Source organism: Pelodiscus sinensis, chromosome 9 (genome assembly GCF_049634645.1).
Source record: "Pelodiscus sinensis isolate JC-2024 chromosome 9, ASM4963464v1, whole genome shotgun sequence".
Taxonomy (NCBI): domain Eukaryota; kingdom Metazoa; phylum Chordata; order Testudines; family Trionychidae; genus Pelodiscus; species Pelodiscus sinensis.
Window position 1 is genome coordinate 15,604,370 of NC_134719.1, and position 23,942 is coordinate 15,628,311.

A 23,942-nucleotide genomic window follows, 5' to 3' on the forward strand; every position below is an offset into this window, starting at 1 on the left:
AGCCTCATGATTACAGACCTAATATGGCCAGGAGATACATAACAACCTTTCCCCATTGCTGTCCTTCCCAACAGCCTCCCCACAACCCTTAAACTCCCTCCTCACCACATTTCCTAGCCTCTCCCTATTTCTGACTCATTTCCCCCATTACACAGTCCATAAACCCTCACAAGGTTTGTGTATCTTATATCTTTTTCCCTGACTCAGACTCTTGTGTGCAGGGGAATTGGGATTGGTTTTTCTCCTTGTGCTGGCTACATTAATGGTGCAACGACTGAAGAGTACCCAGCAAGTGCATTCTGCTCTGAGCACCTTAATTCATGCCACCTGGCCTGGCAGTGCCTCTGATACAGCTAACTTTTGAGCACCTGGACCAGCACTGTGGTGCCCTTTGGCACGTCTAAAATTTCTGTTTCAGTTTTGATCCCCTAAGCTCACCCCCATACGAACATAAGAATAGCAATACTGAGTCAAACCAAAGGTCCAGCTAGTCCAGTATCCTGTCTTCTACAATGGCTAATGCCAGATGCCCCAGAAGGAGTGAACAGAACAAGAAATCATCAAGTGATTCCTCTCCTGTCACCCATTTACAGCCTCTGACAAACAGAGGCTAGGAACGCCATTCCTGCCCATCCTGGCTAATAAGTATTGATGGAGCTATCCTCCATGAATTTATCTAGTTCTTTTTTTGAACTATGTTAAAGTCCTGGTTTTCACAATATCCTCTGGCAAGGAGTTCTACAGGTTGACTGTGAGCTGCATGAAGAAATACTTCCTTGTGTTTGTTTTAAATCTGCTATCTATTAACCCCCAACATGTTCTCTTGACATGCAATGAAATACAAAAGCCAATGGCCATTCTGACAATTTGGGTTCAGCCAAATGCAAGCTCTGAAAAATCCCTGAACACCCAGCTCTACCTGAGCCCCTGACTGGATGCTCAATGCCTGTTTGTTCCTGTCTATGTTTATTGAAAGTGTTGGCTTGAAGGTATCTGTGTCTCAGCTTTTCAGTCTGTAAAATACTGTTCTTTGCCAAGAGCAAAGAGAACTGCAAAGTTCATATAAATAGAGAAATGGCTATAAGTATAACATGCTAAGTATTTAGTGTTATTAATGTGTTTATTTAATTCTGCTGCTATATATAGAATTTTAATCACAATCTTTACAGCTGTTCTTGATAATGAAAGAATTACACAGTTTGGAAACAAAACAGTGCTCTGGGATCTCTTGAAATGAAAATTCATTCTTTTTGTGACCTGTCTAAGGAGGAACAAGCAAGATGGGGGAAAATACTGATTTTTTGTATCCTGCTTTACTTCCCTGGATATTAATGTGTCAGCTCTTTTTCACGTACATTATCGAATATATATATATATTCTTTCTGAATACGAATATACCAAAATCTGTCTTACTGAGCAGCTAAAAAGAGAAAGGAGGACATGACCAAAGATGATTTAAATGTTTCTGACAATGGAGTGAGACCTGATTTGTTGCTTCCTGAATATGAATAGGGATTTTTGTTTCCTATGTTGGCTGCATTTGTATGTTTTCCTATTCTTGACATTCCATGCTATCATAGCAAGCTTGTTGATTTTATCTTTTAATATGTCAGTCTTGGTTGTCTCACTCTGGAGGGTCAAGATTGTGCGTGTTGGGGGCAGAGCCCTCTCCTCAGCTTCTGGGATGCAGGGACAGCAAGCAAGATGCAACATTCCTGAGAATAGCACCGCTTGCTCCCCTCCAGTGTTCCCGATAAGCTGTGCACTTTTGTGGCCACTTGGGAGAGATTAAAATTCCACCCAGCTGATATGCAGAACGCCTACAGACAGGCTTTTTTGCTCCTACTGGTGCACATTTGCACATGCTTGCTGCACATAAAACATTATTCTGCACGTGGATGGAAAAATGCACACATGGATGGAAAAAATTAGAGGGAACATTGTTCCCCTCTCTGTGCCTCACCAGCTCCAAATGAGTCCAAGCCATTCGAAGTCCATTGAAACATTCCCACTGACATCATTGAGAGCTAGACCAGGTCATCATCAACTGTAAGAAGAGAGCTGGGTCACTGCCCTGTTTCTTCCACTGCCCCCCCCCCACCTCCTTCTCCATATACAGTCACTTAGTTGCCCTGACTACACACACTGTGCTTGCTCTTACCCCCTTACCTCAGAAAAGCAAAGGCTGGTGAAGGATCCTTGTGCGCTTTCACCTCATGCACAATGAGAGCAGTGCAAGTTGCCCAACGCTGACTTGGCAATGTGCCCCAGTATTGATGTGGACGGAGAGACAAGAGGTTCAGGTAGATTGCAACTCTATTCAATCCTTGGCTTTTCTGCTATTTGAGGAGGCCAAATGATACGATTTGGGGAGGGTTGGGGGGGTTTTGGGGGGGTTTATCTATGATAAATAGAGATGACACCAAACTTTAAGAAAGATCAGATCTGGACTTGGATCTCAATTTTGTGGCTGGGTCACGCTTCCAAATGGAAACTGAACTGAGCCCACTAGCTTATTTTGCATAAGCCTTTGAACAGTGCACTGTGGCGGTGGTTTTCAGACTGGTCATGGAATGTCAGGCACTGGATCTCATTGCTGCAGTGGGATCAGGTGACCCGTGGGGGTGCTAAGGCAGCTTCTTGCCTCTTCTGGCACCGCAGACCATGCTGCACCCCAGAAGTGGCCAGAAGTGGACCTGGCTTCTGGGAGGGTGAGAGAGAGGGTGCACTGGACTTCAAGCACTGCTCCTGCCTCTAGCACTAGGTTCACATTCCCATTGGTCAGGAACCTGCTGCTGGCTGCTTCTGGGGTGCAGCATGGTCTGCAGTGCCAGGAGAGGCAGGAAGCTGCCTTAGCACCCCCGCTGCACTGTTGACCAGGAGCTGCTGAAGGTAAGCCCCTCCTGCCCCAGCCCTGACACCCACCAAAGCCGGAGCCCCCTCCTATGTCCCGAAGCTCTCATCCTCAGCCTCACCCTGGAGCCCACACTCTAATTCAAATTATGTTGGGTCACAGGCAACAACAATTTTCTTCAACTGGGTCATGAGAAAAAAAGTTTGAAATCGCTGTACTATGGTCTAGAAGAGAGATTCTGTACCCCATTGCCAATCCCATAAACTACTTTTCTATCATTCAAGCTCTGTGTGTGTGTGTGTGTGTGTGCACACGCGCGCACACTCCTCCAGTTTATGGTAAATAAGTCAACAATCTCCACTATGGTAAATAGTTTTAGTAGAGACAATCCACTGCACTGCCATTATCTACTTAGTATCTTTGAAAATTTACAAGTTACTTTTGCAAAATAAAAATTAGCCTTCCCAAATGTGTTTGATTTGAAAAAAAAGTAAATCAATATAACTTCTTAGCAAACTTCTGTTATTGCAGTCTTACATTGGTACAATACCATTGCTGATAGCACAAGGTGAAACACACACACGTTCTGTTAAGAAAACAGAATTCTTATGTGGATCTGGTTCCTGTTTATTTTCAGCCTGTACAGTATTTTACAGTATATTATCTTTAGAAATGATTGCACCAGTTCTGATAAAATTCAAGCTGCTCCAAATCTAATTGACCATACGATAATTAGAGGTTCAAAAAAGTTTGGGTCACTTTTTCTCCCCAGTTATTTTCATTTGCCCTTTTGGTTCTGGCTAGACCTGGGACTGCAAACACAAAATATTCCAAGAAGGGTAATTCTTTGTTTCTTGGTTATTGTTTATAGATATGAAGCACTATTTAAGTGTTAAGTATTATTTATCTTCATTATTATTTCTTCTTGTATTTATATCACGACTGGGAAACACTTGCCCAAAATACCAAAAGGAAAAATCTCTTGAGACAGCCTGTTCTTGCAAGATTTCCATCCCAATATTTACAGACCCAGGAGGTCCAGATAAGCTTTGGATATGCATCAAAGCTTGTATGTGCTTATCCGAACTAAGCACAAGCCCGGATCCTTTTGAAATTTGTCCATCACTAGTTATCTGTATCCAATTCTTCCCCTTTCATAACAAGAATTATAGTCCCTGTTTTCAAGAAGTTCTTATGTTCAGCTACTCCTAATTTTCCACAAAGGGATATACAGAGTTATACTAATGTCTATACCAGGCTTTCAGAAGAAGCCATTCCTCAATTCTCTCCTAATTCTTAAGCCTATTGCTTGTCTTTAAAATTTAAAACACAAACAGAACTCGTGGAGTTCAATGGTATCTGAACGAAGCATCCTCAGCTATCTGGAAGGCCTATAACCTGGAAGGTGTAGTGAGTTAAAAATCTGGCCTTTTCACCACTGGGAACAACATTCAAGTTCATCTTGAAATCTTGAGTGAAATATGTTTGGTGATTTCTACTCAATCCCTGGTGAACAGTAGCTCACATAATAAAACTATCATACCTAATTCAACCCAACTGGCAAGATTTTTCTAGGGATAGGCTGTGCATGTGGACAGATTTATTGGATAACCCCAAGAGAAGATATTCCCGATAGGTCAGGTCTGATGAGTCATTGGCGGGGCAGCAATGATGAAGTTTTCGGCTGTAAATTCCACATTTCAACGGCTATAACAGACAGCCCTGAAACACTTGGATAAGGATCTAACATGATATAATAAAAAAAAATCTTGTTCTATGTTCTGCTTAAAGCCATTATCCTTCCTCCGCCCCACCACCACCATTCCTTTGCATTATGGTATTTATGCAGCAAAACTACTAGAACCAATTTATTTTCTATGTTGACAGAAGTTAGTGAATATCTTCTTAGTCCTTTCAAGTTCATCCATTTATAAAATTCAGTGGAGATTGTTTCAATTAGGGTCATCTGGTCATGTATCCCTTGATCCTTTGATCACCAGAGCAGCAATACTGTGTCAGTAATCTCTAGGCCACCATTTGGGTTAATGAATCGGCTTGACTTTAATTCTAGCCCAGATGTAATCTTTTATAGCTTAATGATTTGTTCTAACAGGAGCACCAATAGAATGCAAACAGTTTCTTGATTTAGAATGGAAATAAGGGGGGGTTATGCCTTGTTTCTATTTCTAATTAATCATGGAGCAATTAAATCGAACCTTGATCTGTTCCAATCAAGATTAAATTGTAGTGTGGATTAGGCTGCTAATATCGTCTTTGAGATCGTTATTATCAAGGCTAACAGTAATCGGCAAAGGAGGAAAAATGAATATAGCTGGGGTCACAGACCCGAAGAATTGTTCAGTTCAATTTCAGTAAGTACTTCTTTCATCTTTGATAGCTGGTCTAGTGTAATGTATAATAACACTTAGTTAGTAACTCATATTCAAGGATCTCAACCCAACATTTAACCAGTGAACTGATTAATCAGGATTTTACATCCCTAGTCCTGGCTAGCCTCAAGCTCAGGCCCCCCTCAAACACAATTTGTATGTGGATGGAAGGGAGTTTAAAACTTCAGTTCAGGCCCTGGATTCACATCGCAGTGTAGACATATCTTGAAGGACCTAAATCTCCCTGGTTCTAACTAGTGATGTAAAATCCTGTTTGATTGGTTAACCGGTTAAAAGTAGTATTCAAAAGGCTAACCAATTTAGAGGGGGACTGTGGCCAGGCTGTTCCAGCCCCCAATGGCTAACAGGAATCGGTGGCTGAGGCTTAGCAGTTAACTGGTTAACCTTTCTCACCCATAGTACTAACTAAACACAGACTGGTTGTCTAGTATCACCACAGGTGCTCTCTAAATACTGGTCTGGATTAAACAGTGAATAAAAAGGGACTATGGATTACACTTCAATGTTAGTCAATGGGAAAATCAGAAATTAGAATCCATGAGTCCAGATTCCACTCTCTTGCCCTAACAATATCTCTGAATCATGGCATTACTAATTAGAGCAACTCTGGCCAAAGCTGTTTTGCATGGATCTGTCATTATTTATACTCTCACATTCTCCAGAAGATTAATTCAGGCTAAATAGGAATATTTTGCATAAATGGGACATCTGTGTGACCCAAGGATTCCACAAAAATAGTGCCATAATCTAAGTTTAACAATGAACACAGAAAATATATGAAAGCAGCACATTGTAGTTCGTACCTCAGATCACAGTAGCTTAAAAAAATTACAGCAGTGCCATTTTCAATTCAGTGTTATGCTGGAAAGGTTGCAAATTAATTAGAATTATGCTTTTTTGTGCCAAGTGATAATTTACTGCAATTAATTATCAAAAGATCTACTGCTGTCAATTATGGTACTTGCCCTTTGGGGGAGGGGAAGCTATTTACGAAGAGCTAAAGTCTGTAACAAAGTTCCATTTGACTTTATATTGTTTTCAATTAAACTATCATTTGCTTTCCTTCTGCCAAACATAATAAAGACTTGTTAGGAAGTAATCATGCTACTGTGACCTTTTTTTTTTTTTAAATCTAAACATTATCTAGACCTCCATTGAGTCAACACTCCTATTGTTACACCTGCAAATTGTACATAGAGAGGAACATACTTCAGAATTAATGAGCACAGCTGCCGTCTCTCTTACACTCAACACTTGTAAAATAGACCTCTTTAAAGTGCCATTATCACAATATTGATAGAGTTATTTATAGTACTGCAAACGTTCCCAGTCATAACAGAGTCCTTGTTATCCCCTGTAGCAGTTCATGTTGTTGCCATCTCCTGGCCTCATTCCAGAGGCTGTGATAAGGCACCAGGTGGACAATCCTTCACAGATGAACTATAAAAGACATTAGGAAAACTTTAATATAAGCAAGTTTTATAGCGGGGAATAGGTCAAGCTGTCAAGCCCAAGCATATAAGAGACTTGTCATGTGCTTCTAGTGCACCGTTCTCAGGGTGGAATGTGAAATGAAAGAAGAGGCACAGCAAACTGGAAATTATCTGTCCAGTATTGTCCAAATTAGAGTTGCTTTTTGCAGTTACTAAGATTGTTTTACCATAACTCAGCAAAACAGATGTAAGTTCAAATTCATGGTGTCAGTCGTTGAAAACAAATATCACAGGTGCCAACTTTTGTTGCTAAGGGGATAAAAGAAGATTGGGATTCATGTTATATATGTACGGAGCTAGGGGTTGTACACACTGGTAGTTCTGTTGTTGTCACTAAGCAGTTACTTAGGTTTTCAGGAATGGGCAGGAAAAGAATTAATCCTGATAGTGAGGCCAGCCTACCTACCTATAGGAAATTTCATCCAGTCTGATTTAGCTACTGTTGCTCAGTCTTCACATTTTGGACTCAATCCTATTCCCATCAAAGTCAATGCAAGTTTTCCCAGCAACTTCAATAAGTGCTACATCAAATTCTTTTTTGCATTTGTCTTAGGCCAATTGCACATTATGGGGGAAGGTTGGCTTAAGGTATGCTATTCCAGTTATGTAAAAAACGCAGCTGGAGTCCACGTACCTTAAGCCAAGCTTCAGCACCATCCTCACAGCAGGAGGTCAATGGGAGAAACACTCCTGTCAACTTCCCTTACTCTTCAGGAGGAGTAGGAGTACCGGCACCAATGGAGGAATCCTCAGTATTCAATGTAGCGGGTCTCTACTAGACCTGCTAAATCAAATGCCGGAAGATCGACCACCGCCTCATCAATCTTTCCACAACTGGAGATGTGACCTTACTCTGTTTCAAATATTGTATCATCATGTTTGGGCTCCATTTACTTCCCTAGATCTGTGCCCAGAATTCCCAGTGCTGTGCTAACGATGTACATGGTAGTTGCCAGAACTATTCTGCAAAACATGGCAAGCAACAAATTTAATGCCTTTGCCTAATTCAATGAAATTGCTATAGCAGTTTCTGCATCACCAACACCCTGACTTAGGGCACATGGCCTGGGAACCCATTGTCCCACCTGTGACTTGTGTGTCTAGTCAAACTTCAGATGAAACTCAGAGTTCTGTTATGAAACCTGTGAGTTTTGATGTTCTACAGTGAGATTAAAATGTTTAATCGTTTTTGTAACAAAATGCACTAGTGACAAACTTGCTGGTTTCAAGCCAGTCTTTCAGCAAAATCTATTGCCAGATCTGAGCACTTTACAAAATATAAATGATCTATGTCCCCCATCCTGCAATGTGCAGTCTCCCACACCAGAGACAACACGTACCTGCTGATACTTGGTGCTACAGTAAGACAAACAATTAATAACATAAATCAGAGCTGCACACAGAGTTGAGTCCAGATTCTCCAATTCTCCAGTTCACTGAGGCTTCCTTGTGCCACTCTGGCAGTAAAATTGTGTTTAAAATCAGCTTATCTGGCCATGAGAGAGATCTTTCTGGGTAGTGGAATCCTCTGGTGGTATAGATCCACAGAATTAACTTCTGCATCACCAACATCCTGGCTTCGGGCACATGGCCAGGGGGACCCATGGTCCCACCTCTGACTTGTATGTTTAGTCAAAATAGACCAATCTCTGTTCACAGAAATTATTTGTTGAATAATTTTGGATAAGGACCAAGGACAAGATTGTCACTTGGCTTCTGATGCTATGTAGAGAGCATACGGTGCTCCCTGAATTTCCCCATATGGACTGCAGGTCATAACGTGGAGGTGGAAGAAAGTCACTTTCATGGACAGGTAGGGAAAGAGCAATTCTGGTCCTCCCCTAACACACCAGACAGACTTGATGAGCCAGCACAGAGAGAGACATATTCTGCAACTGGTATACTGGCCCTTGCAGTATATGAAAGCAAGGAACAACTGTGACTGAACGGGTACATTTAGACTGCACAGCTATTTCAGGATACTGGAGGTATCCCGAAATAGCTACCCTGCGTCTACACAAGCCACCCATTACGAGCATGCTATTTCTCCATCCCAGTAAAACTCGTTGCACGGGGGATAAGGGATGGCTGAAAATAGCACGTTATTTTGAAATTTGGCACTGTGTAGATGGGCCAAATTTCAAAATAAGCTATTTTGAAATAGATTCGAGATAAGATATTCAATTTGTATAGCACAAATTGCGTTTCTTATTTCAAGTTTAGGCTGCTGGGTAGACACACACAGACGCTGTGTAGATGCAGCTAGAATCATAGCTCCCTCTCTGCATACCCTATTATTTTTTAGTGCTAGCCCCTCACGGCTTGAAAAATCTGCAATGTTGCATATTTTCTCTGGAGAACTTCTGCCCCCAAAGTATTTCTATGTACTGTCACCATGGGTATGTCTACACTACCACCCTAGTTTGAACTAGGGTGGTAATGTAGGCAACTGGAGTTGCAAATGAAGCCCGGGATTTGAATTTCCCGGGCTTCATTTGCATCTCGCCGGGCACCGCCATTTTTAAATGTCCGCTAGTGCAGACTCCATGCCGCACGGCTACACACGGCACGGAGTAGGTAGTTCGGACTAGGCTTCCTATTCCGAACTACCATTATTCCTCGTTTCACGTGTAGCCGCGCGGCACGGAGTCCGCACTAGCGGACATTTAAAAATGGCGGCGCCCGACGAGATGCAAATGAAGCCTGGGAAATTCAAATCCCGGGCTTCATTTGCAACTCCAGTTGCCTACATTACCACCCTAGTTCGAATTAGGGTGGTAGTGCAGACATACCCCGAGTGACCCGAAAGCCTTTGTAATGTATGTATTCTCATGAGATAGAAAAGTACTGTTGTTCCCATTTTACAGAATGGAATTGATCCACAGAGAGGCTAAATGACTTTACCAAGGTTGCCTAAGAAGATAGTAGAGGAGCAGGAATTCAAACCCATATCTCCCAAATTCTAAGGTAATGCTGAAACCGCTGGATCATCTTCCTGTCCGCTATATGACACCTTTCAGACAATACATTACCTTCCTTTCGTGTGTATGTGTACGTGTATCACACTAGTGCAACTTTCTTCTTCTGGGTTCCCTAGCACTCACTGCGGTTTTTGCAAGTGGAAAAAACCAAGGTTTAGGGGAGGGTTTCAGTGAGGGAGAAAGAGAAGTTAGTTCCTTTTTGTTTTCCATACTTGTTTAAAAAAATGAGATGCAATTTTGGTTCATGCATAATGAAACTCATCCAGTTAAAATCAGAAAAAGGCTTCCCATAATTCAGTTGGAGTTGTTTTTAAAATTTGGATGTTGGTCAAGGACAATTTTATTGATTGAATTTAATTGCATATATTTTCCTGTCCTTTTACTGAAGCCTATTTTTCAAGCCACTTGAGAGGCTGCTAACATTTCAGAAAGGGGATATGCCAAAGCATTGCTTTAATTCATTATCTTTTGGACATACAGTAGTTGCTACTTAGCCTGAATTAAATCAGTTGGAGAATGTGATAGTGTAATTACTTACAGGTATCCAAAACTCCTTTAAGTGAATTCACTGGGAAATTATACATAAGATTTGTCTTGCATTTACATTAGATGCAAATGTCTGTTAGTTTAATTATACTATTTCATCAACAAAGGACAGATTTTGCTTGTTTCCACATGATGTTTTAAGGGATAAAATTCCAGTTAGGTCATTTATTTTCTAAAATAACATAACATAGAAATGTTCCACGAATTACTTCGTTAATTCTTTCAAAATGTATGGACATGATGATCCTCAAGGTAACCAAGGAAATAAATTGTGATTTTGTTTCCTTTTTTCCCCCTCCCAAACCATGTAGACAACACTTGAACATTAGCTAGATTAATTCATTTGGGTTCCAGTGACGTAAAGTCTGCGCTCTTCCAAAAGTTATGTCATCCTGCTTCACATCGTAGGTAAGATCAAGATGTTCTCAGATTAGAATGATCTATGAACTGGAAAGAACAGTGCAATCAGGCAATATTCAGAATGTTAGCACTATGGTACCAGAGCAGTCCCTGAATATACACATCCCTAACATTGAGAGATGTCTGTGGAACTTTCCAATTTATTTGCATCCATAGTTATATCTCTTTGAAGCAGCTGAGCACTGAACACATAATTTTAGAAGGTGAAACCACTATAACCATTGCTGAATCACTGTAACCACTTCCTTGTGCCCCTCCCCCGCTTGTCTGTCTATAGATTGTTACTCCCATTTGGAGTGTCCTGCCTTAAAATATATTTCAGCCTAGCAAAACACTAAAGCACATTCATGACTTTATATGAGCAGTCCTACAGACTTCCATTGAAGCATGTACGCTTCTTGGGGCAGATATCTTGTCTTTCCACTTGGCCAATAAACTACCTAGCATACTTTTGGTGGCTGTAAAAATAAATAAACAAAAATATAATAGTTATGTATTATTAATTCATAATGGGCTCAAGCTCCAACATTTGGTTCTGAATTTGAAAGTGTTCTGATGGAGGGTTGTGCTGGGACTTATCTCAGTTTTGGAGAGAGATGAGCAAAATCAGATCAGGTTAGTATTTGGAAATTCCAAATCAGGACAGCTTAGACAGTACTTTTTATCAGAAATCTCAGTGTTTACATTTGTTGAGAGAAGGGATGTTCAGAGAAATTATTCTTGTTTTATCATATCTCTAGCTTTAAATCTGAGAGTTAGTAAATCTAGACTTGAGTTGAAATACTTAGTGCTTGCATTGCCCCCAGAATTCACCTGATTCACAAATGTTTTGCTTGAGAATTCAATACCCACCATTAGTGATGTACTTTTTAAACTCTTATTGCACTGAACTGAACCACAGATGGATGTGTGATTTTGAGGGCTACTGAACATTGACAATTTTCCCAACTGAATCAAAATTACAGAAATACCTGCATGGGTGCATCTGCAGTCTCAGCTACATTTCTGCTTGCATACAGCCACATGACATCCAACCTGAAATTGCTCAGGATTTTAGTCAAATGTGCTGTCATGTCAGTATAAAACTATGTATGAACGCACTTTAATCTGCGGAAAGTTCCACTGAAGCATTTTTATTTGCCATCAGTGTAACTAATAGTTAGGGTCCATGAATTAAAATCAAAACAACAGTGAATACAGACCACCAAGGGCTCTGATGTTTTAATTAATTAAATTGTTTTAACAGTGCTTTTTATGGTTAAATAATGCTAGGAGTGTCATATGATGCTATTCAAATATATATATATATGCTTTTGTAAGTCAGTCTGAACCCATCAGCTACTCCACGTATGTGGACCACTGTTCCCTTCAAAAGCCCTCTTCATTTCATCAGGGTTCTGCCTGGGTATGAGGTTCTGCCCACACAAAGCAGGCAGCTGACAGGATCAGGGAGTCAGTGACAGAAGAATTAATAGATATGAACTTTTATCTTGAAATTTCATGAGCAAACCAACATATTCCCCCTACAGATGTAATCAATATCAGGGTTGGAATCTTGGAATTAGGTGGAAAGTGAAGATATAAATTTAGTGGCGTGCAGTTTGGAAGGTAGGGTTCTGCAAAACAGAGTGTTACCTCCTGATCTCTCTGTTGCATATGGCCACAGTCAACTGTCAATCAATACTATCACTCAATAAATTTCTCCCTGGTGGTACATTGAGTAGTTCCAAGGTTCTCTAACAGTGGGTTGAGACCCCAAAGTGGGTCGCAACTTTGTTTTAATGGGGTTACCAGAGCTGACTTAGACACGTGAAGTCCAGGGCAAAAGCTGAAGCCTGAAGCCCTCCACCCAGGGCCAAAGTTGATGCCCTCAGGCTTTGCCCTCTGAGTGTGTTGTGCAGGCTCAGGCTACAGGCCCCCTGCCTGGGCTGCAGCCTTTGGCTTTGGTTTTGGCCTCCCTACCTAGGGCAGTGAGGCTTAGGCTTTGGCCCTCCCACCTGAAGTGGCAGGGGGCTTGGACTGACTCAGACTTCCTCCTGGGGTCATGTAGTAATTTTGGTTGTCAGAAAGGGATTACAGCACAATGAAGATAATTCAGGATGTTTTTTTACAGAATAGTGTCTAGATTTCAGCTTCATGTAGGAAGTGGCTCTTCACCACATTATTGATATACCTGTGTACAAACCTCTATTAGGCAACAGTCCACATACATTAGGTGTCTGCAGAAAAGAGAGGTTCATGTTATGGATTTATCTACTCATAGGAACATATGCTCGTAGCACTTCTGAAGGGTTTATCCACACAACAGCCTGCTGAGGGAGGGAAGCATTATGACCTCCATTTTACAGAGGGGGAACTGAGGCCACGCCTATTATCGTAGATTGATGCTCCAGAAGTAGGTGTTCTGGTATTCAATTTAGCGAGTCTAGTAAGGATCAGCTAAATCAAACACTGAGGGTGCCCCCGTCAGCACCAGTAGTCCTGCTCCTCATGAGGAGTAAGGGAAGTCAATGGGAGCAATTCTCCCGTTCACATCCTGCTGTGGGCTTGGGGCCAAAGTTCAAATTAAGGTACGTCGACTCCAGCTACACAATTAACATAACTAGAATCACATATCTTAATTCAAACTTATCCCCTAGTGTAGACCTGGCCTGAGACACAGAGGATTTAAAACTGAGATGTTCAAATTGATCTAAGCTTTAAATTTATTTTAATCAGAACTGAGCATCAAAATCCCATCAGGGGCATTGAAAACGGCTGCTTAAATGACCTGTCCAAAGTAGCACAGGAAGTCTGTGACAGAGCCATAAAAATACCTCAGGGCTCTTGAGCGCCTTAACCACAGGATTGTCCTTCCTTCAGTGAAGAGGCAGGAGTGCACAATGTTGCATGGCAGAGAGAGAAGACTACACATAATTAAGACACCCCTGACGGAGAAACTATTCCTGTATCTGCTTGTGTTTATGCTGCATTTAACTCATTATTCAAAACCTCTGCAACCTAAATATGAAGGAATGAAAAGGAAGGGGGAACTATGATCCAGATCCACTTCAAAAGCATCTACTCAAGTGCACAGGAAGGGATCTATTCTCACATCCATGCTCATGTGTTATCTTCCACTGACATTAATGGGGGATACTTGCACGCATGAATAGTCCCTATGGGACTGGCATAACAGAATGTGACTATACAAAAGCAGCTTCAGTTGTTAAGATAAAATAATCCAGCGGGGAAAGGAATCTTAAAGGGTGTTGTGAATGAACCTTGGTTTTTGAACACCAGGTAAAATCAAATGTGAAGAAAAAATGACATGTCAGAATTGGTTCCTCACTCCTAGATGAAATTCTACCCTTTCCATAAGCAAATAAGGGAAATGACATTCATTAAAATATTAATAGTGGCTCAGGTTTTGAGAAGTGGCTAGTGATTTTAGGTGCCCAACGCGAAGCAATTAAAAGGAAGCACACTAGTATCCACCCTCCATACTCAGGTTCCCTTCTCATACGAAGCATCCCAAATCTGAGTCCTCCCAAATCACTAGTCACTCCTGAAGATCTTGGCTAATGTCAATACCTAAACAGGAGCCATGTTCTAGGAGCCTGCTCAGGATGGGAGAGGAAAAATTATGGGATCAGGAAGGGTCCAAGATAATCATGGTGACTTCTAAGTGTTTGGTTTTGTCTTGTTGGTGAGAAGAATTATTCTGTATTCTAAACCGATATAGGGGACTCGGCAAAAAGAGACTGGTGATACTCCCAGACATGACGTGATGTGGCAGATCCAGACACAGACAAGACTGAAGATGGGTTTGATAGATATTTCTCTATGAGTGAAGGGATGCTTTATTATCCATGAAATAATGCATCTGCCTGTCAGATGGTGATGATGCTCATGAAGTTATCCAGTTGTCAGCAGCAGCAGTATAATCTCCACAAACCTGCTAAAGACCAGGAAACTTTCCCATGACACGAGGAACTTCTGGCTTCTTGAGAACACAACTTAGCTCAACTGCTTAGCAACAACAGCTTGGCAGCAACAATCTCTAGGAACATATTATCCTGATAGACTGCTCCTAATGCTGGTCGGTCCCCAGTGAACAGAGTCCAGTTCAAGGTCTCTGGTTGTCAAAGCAATAATTAGACTTAGCTACCTGAGAGAACAATGAGTAGTCCTATGGCACCTTAGAGACTAACAAAAATATATAGAGTATCATGAGCTTTCGTGGGCACAACCCACTTCTTCAGATGAGCTGGGTGAAACACTCTGTCTCTGTGATCCGGAATCTCCCACCAGTTACATTCCACAGTAGCAAAACAGTTAACTAGTGGACTAGGCTCATGACCATGAAAGAGGCACACCAGCATTGTGGAACTCATTGCTGGATGGAATAAGAATAACCACCAGCCTCAGTGCACTGAAAGCTAATTGCTAAACCTACCCCCTTGCTCATGCTTTTTGAGAGAAATCCCTTTACTCTCAGATTTTAGTAGTCATTTATGTTAAAAAGAGCTCAACTCCTAAGCCAGCCTTCTAGTGGCAAAGAAGAAAGAGAGAGCTCTCTTTGCTGTTGGAAATTGTTTAGCATGGTGATGAGTGTGAATATTAAAAATGTGGGTGGTTGGATGAATGGATAGTAGAGTCACATATGTTACGTGTAACTAGTGGTTAGATCAGCCAGCCTATTTGAGATCAAGAACATCTGATTTCTATTCCTTGTTCTACCAGCCCATCAGGGAATTCAGTCACTTGAATCAATAGAACTTGGAGTTTTATGTATATCCTTTGCCTCAACATAGGCTTCTAGCTCCCCTTGTTCCTCTCTGGACATTTAGCACCAATTTCTTCTGGAACAACCCAATGCAAAAGCATTCATATGAATAATGATGAGAGTTCTCATTCTGAGAGTTGGACTTTGCATAGTATGGTATGTTAAACTAGTTACCAAAGGTTTATTTCATAGCATAGACATATAGGCTAAACCAAAGTCTTTAGGAGCTGCTGTGTTCCTTTTAGCTAGAAGTGTCTCTGAATAAATAAATTATATATTGTTGCAACTAATATTCTAGCCTGGGACTATAATTAATTAAGTGAGAAGAGCAGTTTGAGTGCTGCTGTTTAGATGTGTGTCTTGGAATCCCAGAGAACGAGAGTAACTTGGGCAAGGAAAGAGATACCAAAAGCCAGGTCTTCAGCTGGTGTAAATCAATAGAGCTACACTGATTTATACCTGCTGAGGATCTGGCCTTTGGTGTCATTTTTATTGCCCGAGTTATGCAGCACTACAGGACAATGCCCCACCCCCAACATAAAAAAATGTGGAGGATAAATCTCTTCCCAGAATCTGTCTATCAATTGTTCTATTTATTTCTGATGTTCTCTGGTGCAAAGACATTTCAGAACACTGCACCTTTGAGGAGACAATTTCTATACCTCTAAAATCTTGTGCTGACTCTTCAACCCAAAAACCTTTCCAGGGAGAAAAGAGGAGAAGACGACAAAACTTTGATTCCTCCATTGAGAAAGTCCATACATCCCAAGCCAGGTAGGAGAATTTACACCTACGTTCTCATTTAGTGGATATTTATAAAGGATTACTGACCACATCTTGATACAGTCTTCTGATTTAAAAGTACAAAATATGTAGATCTGTGGGTAACGTTTCCTAATTCTAATTTGTTAAACCTAACAGTGAAAAAGGTGATATCCTAAACCTTCAGGCCATGTCTACACTATATGGAAGATTGATGCTGCCAGGGTCAGTCTTCCAGGTTTGATTTAGCGTGTCAAGTGAAAACCCGCTAAATCAAACTCAGAGGGTGTCCTGTTGGTGCCAGTAGTCCTGCTCCTCACAAGAAGTAAGGGAAGCCAACAGGAGCATTTGCTCCCATCAGCCACCTGCTGTGTAGATGGTGTGGAAACTCAATTTAAGATACGCATAGATTAATTCGACCTTCCACTGTAGTGTAGACCCGGCCTTAGAGTGTCAGTGATATTATCAGGTAGACGGAAAGACTTGACGCGTCTCTGGGCAAAGCAGGAGGGCAGGCTCCATGATCCCGGAAAGGGCTGGGTCTTGGGAGGTAGGAGAGGGCTGGGGCAGTCAACCCTCAAAGCTGTCCAGAGCACACCACTCTGCCTCTCCTCTCTCCAGCATCCCTCAGAGCTGCTCCAGTGGCTATTTTAAAGGCCCAGGGCTCTGGCTGTTGAATTGCTGGGCCCCAGGGCAATTGCCCCTTCCTCCCCACTATTAGCAGGCCTGGGTATTATGATAAGTAGCCAGAATGCTAACACAAAAGAGAATATTGCAAATAGAAGCAGGTAGCTCTTATAATATATTCTTGTTTTCTCTTCTAGATTTCTCTCTCTGGAAGGTCACCTGCCTACATCAATCCTTTTCTTTTAAAAGAAAGGAAGACAACACATCATATCACTTCACCTTAGGGCTGTTATCATTTATTAAAAATGCAAAAAGAACTTTCCCAAATTAGGCTGCAATCCAACAAATCACTCTAGCATAGGCTTAATTTAAGCAGATGAGTCATCCCAGTGACTTTATTGGGACTGGCTACTCACATACTTAATATTAAGCAGGAAGTTAGTTGCTTTCCTGCATGGAGGTCTTTGTTGGATTGGCCCATCTTTATGTAATATAAATGTCCAGTATTTATAACTCATATTTAGTGTAATGCAACTGCATGGAATAATATTGCCAGAGATCCTCTGTGCTTACTTCTACCAGATCAATGAAATGCCTGCATCTCATATATGTTTGCATCTATATTACAAATCTAAATTAAATGTTTATTACTATGGAAAGAAGCTATTCATTTGCTGCTTCCCCTCACTAATTTCTTCTACAAGAACTTACAAGAACTCTCCATTTTTCTGCATGACAACTGCAAAATACTTTACATAGTATTACTTTACAATGTACCTAAGAAAACAGTCCTCTCACATGGTCACCAAGGACCAACCTGGAGGCTTATTAGCTTCACAATCTGAGGAATGGGGCTAATCCACCTTTTCCCCCTCCTAGACTGTGTTGAAACCAGTGCAAATGAAGGCCAGAATCTGAGTATAAACTCCAGGTGCTGCTGGATAAGAGACTGTCTTGGAAAATAATCAGAAGTCTGATTTACAAGGAAATGTCAAGATTTCACCTATGCACAGCTGTTGATAGTGATTAGCTCTGGTATAATGCTAGATGTTTCTGTTATTTGTACAGTTTGATTAAATTCTCTGACCTGAGAACTTCAAACACTTGTTTAATAAAGACAGAACTCTGTTAGTGTTGTATCTATTTGAAAACCTTAAAAACAACACAACCACGTACCTGTGAGATAAATTTCATGAGCTAATACATTTACAGATATTAAGGCAAGAAGGGACCATGCAGAGCCACTAATCTATCTTCCTGCACATTACATGCCATAAAATAATAAATCTTGAAAGTAACTTTTATGCTTGTTGTCAGATATTTTGAGTTTAGCCCTCTTCATTCCCACTTCCGGCTGTGAGTTCATCAGATTTAATGTTGTGCTTGATCAGAACTATCTACAAAGAACACTGGGGTCCCTACAGAAGTGGTGCTAGATATATAGTAGATGACGTTCTTCATCTGGGATTATACTGAACTATTGTGGCAGACATCATCAGGTGTTAGTGTTATACATGCCAAGTTCTTTTTCTGTGCACATGTGCAAGTTGGGAAGACAATCCATGTACTGTTGTGTTTATGCAAAATTCTGGTTCGAAGGAATTGTGTGAGCAGCAAGAAAATTTGGTTTCTACCTTGATCTCTGAGTAAAGTTCATTCTGAAGTCAGAGCTGCTCCTTGGGAAATGAGCATTGATGGTGGGCTGAGATTCCCAAAGCCTGGGGTTGCCTTCTGTGCTGTTTGTAACCCGCTCTGTTTTAGGCCTCATGAACCTGTGTAAATAAAGCAAGAAACATGAAAATGTACCCAGATTGTGTGACACTGATTTCTCCTCCACTGGGAAGCAGGTATGCAAAGCTGAGGACATCCACTGCCACCAGCCAGAAAAATAACAATACTAATGTCCTATGTGGACTTAGGGCAGTGATGGCAGATACTATAGATGGGTCTGGACCATTGCACGGCCTTATATGGCCTTCACAGCAAGTTTCTCAGTGAAATGACAGGTTTCACTTTTTTCAAACACATTTCTAACAACATCTGCTTACTCCTGCATCCCTGGACCTACTGTGCAGGTGGTCATGTTAGGCTGCCAGTGTGGTGCTAAGTCCCTCTTAGTCCTCTGCATGGATGTAGATTCGTAATCATAGTTCAGTCCCAAATGTTTCTGTGATTCACTGGTAAAGTGTTTTGTTCCAGAAGGCACCTTTAAATTGTTTTCTAGGCTGGCCCTTCTGCAGATCACATTTCACCAGTATAATTTGCATTTGGCTAAAACGTATCTTCCAGAAAGATATCCAGGCTTGATCTGAAGACACAAGAGATAGAGAATCCACCACTTCCATTGTGTAGTTCATTCCAGTGGTTAATCACTGTCAGGGTTTTAAAAAATGGTGCTTAATTTCTATTTTAATTTGTCCAGATACAGCTTCCAGCCCTTGGGTACTTAAGTTTTGTTTCTTGGCTAGATTAAAGAGCTCTTCTGTACCTGCTATTTTCTTCCCGTTGGGTACTTACACATAGAAGTCAAATCGCCTCTCAAAAATGTTGTATTGATAAGCTAACCAAATCGAACTCTTTAAGCCTCTCACTGTAAGGCAGTTTCTCCAGCCCTCAATTCTCTTGGTATAAAGTGTAGACCCTGGAATGTTACACAATATTGCAGTATCGGTCTCACCAGTAGGGCCCACAGACTCGCTGGGCCCGTGGGCAAGGCTGGGGGTCAGAGGAGGGAAGGCCAGCTCTGCAGTCCCGGAAGGGGCAAGGCCTTGGACTAACCTCCTCCAGACAGTCCTCAACCTCACCCGCAATGTGTTGTGCCTACCCCGGCAGCCCTCAGTGCCGCACAGAGCTTGCCGCACGGAGTTCAGTTAGTGATTTAAAGTGCCTGGGTCTCCAGCCACTAGCACTGCCACAGGACCCAGGCTCTTTTGAATCATGAAGCCCCAGGACAGTTGCACCCTTCTGCTCCCCAGTTCGCTGACCTTGGTGTTACCTGGGTAATCTTGCCTCCATACTCTTGTTCATGACTCCCCTCTTTGTACATCTAAGAATCACAGACATTCTTTTTGCCACAGCATTATGCTAGGAGCACATGTTCCAATACTTGTTCACTGTGGCCCCTAAAGATTTGTCAGAGTCACTGCTTTCCAGAATACAGTCCCCTGTTCTAGAGACTGGCCTGCATTCCTTCTCACCTTTACCTTTGGCAGTATCAAGATCCATTTTGTTTGAATGGACCCAGCTTACCAAGGGATTCAAATCCTTTAACCATGATGCCAGGGCAGTCATGTACTTTACCAGCCTGTGAATGTGTTATCTGCAAATTTTGTCAGTACTGATTATATTTCATTTATTGATTTATTTGTATTTCCAAATCATTGCTAAAAATGTTGAATCTCATTGCTCCTAACACCAATCCATGCGGAGGCTCAATGGAAATACCCCCTTTTCAGATAATAAAAACTCCCATTGGCAACTATGCTTCAAGAGTTGTCAGTTTGCCAGTTATGAATCCATTTAATGTGTGCTTTATGGGTATTATATAGTGCTCATTTTTTTAAATCAGAATGTCATGTGATATTAAGCGAAATGACATACAAGAGTCTATGGATATTACATCTACTCAGCTACCTTTACCAACCAACATTGTAATGGCATCAGAATGAAATCAGGTTTATTTGACAAGACCTATTTTTCCCTAAAATCATGTTGATTGATATTAATTATATGTTTATATTTTAATTCTTTATCAGTTGAATCCAATACCTGTAAGTCCATTAATATCCTTAGCTTGGGCGCTGTAGCATTTTTTGTTTGTTTGTTTGTTTGTTTTGTTTTAATATGCTCATGCTTTGGAAAGTCATGCTTTAAATTCAATTCCCGGGGTCAGCAACAATGGCAGCCATCACAATTAGATATCATCAAGTGATTAATTGACCACTTGCCAAATTGACCATATGTACACTGAAAAAAAAAAGCAATTACATTATTAGGTATGATGTCCCCTGTTATTGGCCGTTGGTTTAACCAAAGTTTCTAAATGACCATTCGTGCTCAAATCATTAATACAATATTCTTCTGGAGACTAACATATCTAGCCACATAAGGTGCATCATGAGAGGAAACATGAAATATCATCTATCATGTAACTATCCATAAATGTTGGATTTCTACAAATTGATTCTACTGCATCATAATTAAGGGTTTGAAAGTCAAATTATTTAAGTGCTAGTTTTAATTACTGCTTGGTGAACTTTAGTGCATTAGAATTGTCACAACTTTCCTTGAGGATTAATCTCAAACCAGGCAATACAGTGGGAAATTATTAACTCATACTTTGGTTCAGCAATTATCTGCATTACAAGGTTTATGCAATTAGCTGTTTAAGATGTCATTATATTTTGCCATCTGGTACACAGGAGTTTATGCATATGAGCAGGCATGTATTGAAGTGATTTTCACTATATGACTCTTGATCTCAACCCAAATCATCACTATAATGAGTGGAAGACACAGTGTACAGTACATTAGTGGCAGGTGCATACTATCAAGCTTCATTTTAATAAAAGACTTTCATTTTTCCATTTTAAAGTATTCTGCACAAGTGCTGGGAAATTAATTACACATTTGCAATTTAGCAAAGACCAAAGACGTGTTATTGCAAAATGCAAGGGAACATCAGTTTTAGAGAGGGAGCCACTAAATTTATGTTCTTTTCTTCACAGTATAGGGTCAAACTCTGCTTGTAGGTACCAACACAAGTACCTCATTGAAATCAGTGGGGAAAACCTGCTCGCACTCTAGTGAACAGAATTTATCCCTCTGTGATTTATTTGTGAAACTTCTAAGACAATGGCAAATCTCTCAAAGCTGTGGATCAAGGGAAATAACAGAGCAGTTTTAACTTGAGAGTAGACTGATGTGATACCTTGAAACCCAGCTATGGTGTGATGCCTGATGGTGGTTAGCCAGCTGGTGTGCAGTGACTGCTCCCTATTGCTTTGTATGAAACAAAATACAGGACTATGTAGCACTTTAAAGACTAACAAGATGGTTTTATAGATGATGAGCTTTCGTGGGCCAGACCCACTTCCTCAGATCAAATAGTGGAAGAAAATAGTCACAACCATATATACCAAAGGACACAATTAATAAAAAGTGGTATATATGGTTGTGACTATTTTCTTCCACTATTTGATCTGAGGAAGTGGGTCTGGCCCACGAAAGCTCATCATCTAAAAAACCATCTTGTTAGTCTTTAAAGTGCTATATAGTCCTGTATTTTGTTTCAGCTACACCAGACTAACACAGCTACATTTCTATCACTATTGCTTTGTATGTAACTGCCTCATTGTTACCATATGTTTCCCCCCACACTCGTGTTTATCTGCCTTTATCATATCTACCGGTTAGCTATCATCTTAAAAGTAGATTGCAAGTTTTGTGGGAAAGAAACCAACTCTTTGTGTATGTTTGTACAGTCTCCACTTCAATGGTGCACCATCACAATACAAACCATAAATATCAATAATGGACAATTATATTGAGCTAGAATAACACATGTTATTTCAACTTATGTGGGGCTTGGAGTATTTCATAATCATTAACCAATTAACCCTGTCCATCACTCCTGTGAGGTACACTGAGGCACTGAAAAGTTAAGTGATTTTCTTGGTGTCAGTAGAAGTCTATAACAAAGACCAAAGTAGAACCCGTGGAACCTCATGCACAAGGGACTGTTCATATACAGTAGTATCTTTCTGAATCAGGGCACTGTGCTGATATTATTACAGTTCATCTGTAAATTCCAGACACAAAAGGGCTATGTCTACAATGCCCCCTCTTGCGCAAAAAATATGCAAATGAGGTGAAGTGTGGAATATTGCCGTGCCTCATTTGCATAATTAATGAGGCTCCGTTCTTGAGCAAGAAGCCTGCAGTGTAGACATAGCCAAGATGTATATAGATGTGGAAAGGGAAGTTACATTCTCTGAAGTGTTCTAAGGCAGGGAATGGATTTTCAGAGAAGGGAATTAATTTGGTTTCTACAAATAAATCACTGCCAAATCTCCCCTATACTTTGCAGATCTTATATTCTAAAGTATACTTCAAACGGTCTCATTGCTTAGCTCCTGCCACCCCAGTTTCAGAAAGTCCTCCTTTTATGAAAAGGATTTAGTATCACACAAGTGTATAGTACACAGACATGCTGCAAAATGTGGTCAATCTAGCAAATCAAATCTCACATGCATTTTTTAAAAATTTTGCTTTTCATCTTATGTTCTGGATACTCTAAATTGCTTGGAGCAATGAATAATAATTTAGATCCGAGGGATGGAAAATCTTACCTCGGTAAGATTTGCTTCCAATTACAGTCCCTGAAATTCCCAGCATGAGAATTGTGCTCTCTGTGTGTGTGTCTGTTTTGCACAAGTTGGAACTTCATTATTGAATTATAATGTAATACATTAAAAGGACGCCCTCTAGTGTCACATTTTATTACATGGGTAAAAGAAAAGTGGCTGGCAGAGTCCATATGGTTACTAATTAATGTTATTATTATTTTATTTATTATTATATTAGTTTGGGGTGGGAAATTTTTTTCTCCTAGGGGATAAGTCACTCAGTGAAGCTGACATGAAATATTTTTATTACTAGATTGAAAATGTTCTGGCAAATCAGAATGTCTGAGATTCTGCATGAAAAGATTTTTTTCTATGGGGCTGAGGAAAATAATCCCACAAGGCCTAACAAAAATATTACACAAATTTGTGCACACACGCTAGAGTACAGAATTTGCCTCTTCCAGAAAATCAGTGTTGACGGGTCTGTGGTTCATTTTACCATTACTTAGAGATTATTATATAATATATAAATGCTTTTCTCATGTAACTATTTATATATTGTTATATGAGAAATATAAAAATGTTTATAGAAATGTAAGAGTATTTCCCACATCCATGCATGTGCAGTGATGTCCATCTGGGAAATAACTGGAAATGTTTTTCGAAATGGAGCCAAACACTCACTCAACCACAGTGCACATTGATGGAAATAAACAGGTGATAAATCTAAAGT

General features: G+C 40.6%; 1 protein-coding gene and 1 long non-coding RNA gene across 3 annotated transcripts in view; one reads left to right on the top strand and one right to left on the bottom strand.

The window, feature by feature from the left end:
• Positions 1-23,942, top strand: part of NFIA (nuclear factor I A) — a 502,526-nt gene that overhangs the window by 106,111 nt on the left and 372,473 nt on the right. The gene's annotated exons all lie outside the window — the stretch shown is intronic.
• The window catches only part of LOC142830555 (uncharacterized), a 29,523-nt gene continuing 16,031 nt past the window's right edge, over positions 10,451-23,942 (bottom strand). For both annotated transcript variants that reach the window (XR_012905892.1, XR_012905893.1), the window contains exons 2-3: positions 18,497-18,634; positions 10,451-10,732 (exon numbers count right to left, since the gene is read on the bottom strand). This is a non-coding gene — a long non-coding RNA (uncharacterized LOC142830555). The remainder of the gene's footprint in view (positions 10,733-18,496; positions 18,635-23,942) is intronic.